The sequence below is a fragment of the Myotis brandtii genome, unplaced genomic scaffold (assembly GCF_000412655.1).
Source record: "Myotis brandtii unplaced genomic scaffold, ASM41265v1 scaffold737, whole genome shotgun sequence".
Lineage (NCBI taxonomy): Eukaryota > Metazoa > Chordata > Mammalia > Chiroptera > Vespertilionidae > Myotis > Myotis brandtii.
The window spans coordinates 169,080-174,783 of NW_005370928.1; positions in this window are offsets into that span (position 1 = coordinate 169,080).

A 5,704-nucleotide genomic window follows, 5' to 3' on the forward strand; every position below is an offset into this window, starting at 1 on the left:
AGTTTGATCCCTTTGTGAGCAAACCCCAATCCATTAGGCATGAGTGATAGAGAACCTTTGTCCTTCAGGAAAATAGGGAGGGAGTGAGAAATGAAAGAAGATGGGAAAGGCAATTCCTCTCTTTGCCATTATTTCGGATGTGGAACTTAAAGAAGGCCAAAAAATTCCAGATTAGGATTTCCCTTTAAGGAGTTTAAGAAGCTATATTTTTCAAGATTGATGGGAAGTTATTTATTTAACAGGTTTGTCTTTTTTGTGTGAAAATTGCTCTTTATGATGGGTGATATTGATATTTGGGTGCAGTTAAAAATAACTCAATAAAAGGAGAATCTTATCATTTAAGGTTCATCAAAACACTATTACCCATGGGCTACGTCCAGGCCCCCATCAATTTTTGGCAATAAACTTTTATTGTAACTCAGCCAAACTAATTAATTTACATATAGCCTGTGGCAGGTCTGAATAGCTGCAATGGAAGTCCTGTGGCTCACAGTTCTAAAATATTTACTATCTGGCTCTTTACAAGAAAACAAAACAAAACAAAAAAGAACAGCTAGATGACTTTTCATGTATGAGACAGAGGAAATAGCCAAAAAGCAAATCCCATGAGAAAACATGAAAGGGGGTTTGAAAAACACATATGAAGTGATAAGTCCATCATTCAAAATAGCAATTATGATAGAGTCGGCTGAGATAGATATGTAGATTTGGTGGTGGAAAAATAGTCCTACACACACACACACACACACACACACAATTACTCATGAAACTTTCTCAGGTAGCAAAGTAGCAGGATCATTAATAGCTAATCTTGACATTCAGTATTCTTATGGACATTTTATATACATATCTAACACAATTATAAAAAAGTTTACACATAATGAATATACATTTATGAGTTATTTATAAGATCTTTTATGAATTTTTATTTTGGTAAATGAACTCATATGACAAGTCTCTTATGGCATTTATCTTCCAATATTGTGTCATAGTTCTATTTTTTCTATTCTAGGTACTAGACTAGAAAGTCCATCAGGCAGAGGCCCTTTATTTCTACAACATTTCTCAGGTAACGGGTGTTCAATAAATGTTCATTGTTTAATTAATAATGTGTAGGCAAATAAATGAAAATGCTTCAAAGATACGTTAGGTTTTAAACCCACTGCAACTTTTTTGAAATTGCCAAAATACAGTTGTGACATTTACTGTACTGGCAGTTCTTTTTTAAAAAAAATATGTTTTTTTATTGATTTTATAGAAAGAGATAAAGGGAGAGATAGAAAGAGAGAGAAATATCGATGAGAGAGATACATCAGCTGACCCCTACACACCCCCACTTGGGATTGAGCCCACAACCTGGGCATGTGCCCTGACAAGGAAATAGAACTTGTGACCTCTAGGTACACAGGATGACACTCAACCAACTGAGCCACACCAGCAGGGCCACTAGCAAGTCTTCATACATTATCCTACCAACAAAATTTGAAACTTTGAGCCTGTTGCATTAGTCAAAAATTTAGATTTAATATCATTTTATACTGGTATCTCTAGTTTATTGACAGATGTCAACTAAAAATCTGTAACTTGCCAAGGGATAAAACCTATAGAAAGGCAGAAGGGATGTAGTCCCATTGCTAGCAGGGCCACTAGCAAGTCTTCATACATTATCCTACCAACAAAATTTGAAACTTTGAGCCTGTTGCATTAGTCAAAAATTTAGATTTAATATCATTTTATACTGGTATCTCTAGTTTATTGACAGATGTCAACTAAAAATCTGTAACTTGCCAAGGGATAAAACCTATAGAAAGGCAGAAGGGATGTAGTCCCATTTCTTTATTTTCTCCTTAGTTTCCATTGCCCTAACAGTGGTTCTCAACCTTCCTAATGCCACGACCCTTTAATACAGTTTCTCATGTTGTGATGACCCCCAACCATAAAATTATTTTCGTTGCTACTTCATAACTGTAATTTTGCTACTGTTATGAATCGTAATGTAAATATTTGATATGCAGGATGTATTTTTATTGTTCGCGACCCACAGGTTGAGAACCGCTGCTAGGAGCTGTATCAGTAAAGACATTGCTATGACAAATGTCTGCTATTTTGCTGCCTATGGCGTCTTCTAGAATTTTTATGGTTTCCCATCTTACGTTTAAGTCCTTTATCCATTTTGAGTTTATTTTTGTGTATGGTGTAAGTTGGTGGTCTAATTTCATTTTTTTGCATGTATCTGTCCAATTTTCCCAACACCATTTATTGAAGAGACTGTCTTGACTCCATTGTATGTTCTTGCCTCCTTTGTCAAATATTAATTGAGCATATTGGTTCGGGCCGATTTCTGGGCTCTATATTCTATTCCATTGATCTATATGTCTATTCTTGTGCCAGTACCAGGCAGTTTTGAGAACAGTGGCTTTGTAATACAGCTTGATATCAGGTAATTGTGGCTATGTTTAACTGCAATAGAAAAGGAGGCACTTGGGTCTAAATTCATCTCAAAAATTGAAGGCCTTATAAGGGTCTTTAAAAGGCAGGCCAGAGGTGAGTCCTTGGGTGGGTGGAGCTTGAACAGCCCCGGGTGTTGCTCCGCTAGGGCGATTGCAGGAGGGAGAGTTGCCTAGTGAGAGGGAGAAACTGGCGGCTCCCGGCCTGGCTGCTGCCCCTCGCCTGTGCTGAGGCGTCCTGTAATTTTATGAATACAGGTCCTTTACCTCCTTGGTTAAATTTATTCATAGGTATCTTAATTGTTTGGTTGCAATGGTAAATGGGATTTTTTGTTGTTTCTTTTTCTTTGAATTCATTATTGGTGTATAAAAAAGCCATAAATTTCTCTACATCAAAATAAAAAGTTTCTTCACAGCAAAGGAAATCATCAACAAAACAAGAAAGCCCAATGCATGGGAGAACATATTTTCCAATGTTTTCTCAGAAAAGGGTTTTAAACTCCAAAATTTATAGGGAACTCATATAACTTAACAAAAGAAAGATAAACAATCAAAAAAAATGGACAAAGGACCTAAATAGACACTTTTCTAAAGAAGATACACAGAAGGCTGAGAGGCATATGAAAACATGCTCAAAGTCACTAATCATCCAAGAGATGCAAATCTCAACAACAATGAGGTACCATTTCACACCTGTCAGAATGACTATTATCAACAAATGACAAGTGCTGGAGAGGATGTGAAGAAAACACAACTGTCTTGCACTGCTGGTGGGAATGCAGACTGGTGCAACCACTGTGTAAAAGAGTATGGCATTTCCTCAAACAATTAATATTGGAACTTTCATTTGACCCAGGAATCCCACTTCTAGGAATATATCCCAAGAAACCAGAAACACCAATCAGAAAGAACATATGCACCCCTATGTTCATAGCAGCATAATTTATAGTAGCTAAGATTTGGAAACAGCCTAAGTGCCCATCAGCAGATGAGTGGATTAGAAAACTGTGGTACCTCTACACAATGGAATACCATGCTACTATAAAAAAGAAGGAACTTTTACCATTTGCAACAGCATGGATGGAACTGGAGAGCATAATGCTAAGCGAAGTAAGTCAGTCAGAGAAAGATAAATAACACATGATCTCAGTCAATTGTGGAAAATAATGAACAACATAAACTGATGATTAAAAACAGTAACAGAGTCATAGAAGCATGGAACAGACTGTCCAACCTAAGAGGGAAGGCAGGGGGTGAGAGGTTAAGAGATCAACCAAAGGAATTGTATGCATGCATATGATCATAACTAATGGACACAGCAGGGTGGGGGGTGTGAGGGCATGTACCGGGGTGTAGGGTGGCCGGGGAGAGGTCACAACTGTCTTGCACTGCTGGTGGGAATGCAGACTGGTGCAACCACTGTGTAAAAGAGTATGGCATTTCCTCAAACAATTAATATTGGAACTTTCATTTGACCCAGGAATCCCACTTCTAGGAATATATCCCAAGAAACCAGAAACACCAATCAGAAAGAACATATGCACCCCTATGTTCATAGCAGCATAATTTATAGTAGCTAAGATTTGGAAACAGCCTAAGTGCCCATCAGCAGATGAGTGGATTAGAAAACTGTGGTACCTCTACACAATGGAATACCATGCTACTATAAAAAAGAAGGAACTTTTACCATTTGCAACAGCATGGATGGAACTGGAGAGCATAATGCTAAGCGAAGTAAGTCAGTCAGAGAAAGATAAATAACACATGATCTCAGTCAATTGTGGAAAATAATGAACAACATAAACTGATGATTAAAAACAGTAACAGAGTCATAGAAGCATGGAACAGACTGTCCAACCTAAGAGGGAAGGCAGGGGGTGAGAGGTTAAGAGATCAACCAAAGGAATTGTATGCATGCATATGATCATAACTAATGGACACAGCAGGGTGGGGGGTGTGAGGGCATGTACCGGGGTGTAGGGTGGCCGGGGAGAGGTCAATGGGGGAAAAAGGAGACTTATGTAATACTTTAATCAATAAAGAATTTAAATAAATAAAAAAGGCAGAAGGGAGAGAATATAATTTGATTGACTTATTTGTTTGCTATTAAGTACAAGTTAACTGTTAGCAAAGAAACATTTACCTAATATATCAGAACATACTGATTAAAAAAATTATCAAGAAAATCTAGTGTCATTTATAACAAATGCCTTAAGGTTATATTCATTTAATAGTTATTTTTCTCCTTTTGATAATCTTTATTGCTTTTCTGTTTGAACATTTTCTTTTAGATTCTTGTTTTGAAACATCTCTCCTTTTGAGCATAACACAAGTGTACCTCTGCATGCTGGCAGAGTGAATTTTACTAAATTTACTTCTAAAATTTGCATAGTATGTTCCAGTTTATGAAACTTGCTCACATTTACTGATTCATTTAAACTCACAAATGAGGAGAGTGTGGCTCAGAGGGTAAGTAATCAAAGCAGCATCATGCAAGAACAGACAACTATTAAATTGTGATTCTGTGTGAGATAGTCTCCCATCCTTCAGTTTCATGGTTCCTTTCAGTACAACAATGGCTTTCAAAAACTTGGAAGAGAATTTCTGTTTTATTTTTAAAATGTTTGGTCATGTTTTTGCATTTTCTAATTTTTATTTATGTATTAATATTCAAGTTTATATTTGTTTTTCCCATCTGTTGTCAGGATGATGAAAGCACTTAGGCGTTTTATGACAAAAAGTAATTCAGGCACTAAACTGGGTAATAAAGAAGTAGATAAGTGTCAAGCATGTTTTGAATAATAATTATATCTGGGATACAATTAATATGGGATAATAGGTCTATTTTAAGATTACCAGTATAATATTTACTTTCAGGTCAAACAATCTGCAAATAGTTTATGAATAAATATTTTCATTAACGCATTTTTAAATAATATGTAGTATACTAGAGGCCCAGTGCAAAACATTCGTGCACTCGGGGTGGGGGTCCCTCAGCCCAGCCTGCACCCTTTTGCAGTCTGGGAGCCCTCAGGGAATGTCCGACTTACAGCTTCGACCCGCTCCCAGCGGGGAGTGTCTGCCCCCTGGTGGTCAGTGCACATCATAGCTCAGAGCATGGGGAGTTGGGGCGCCACCCCGTCATGCACAGAGCAGGGCGGATCGGGAGGTTGGGATGCCACCCTCAGACCCTCAGTCGGTAGGGCCGATTGGAGGGTTGGGGCACCGCCCCCTGTCACACTCAAGGCAGGGTCGAT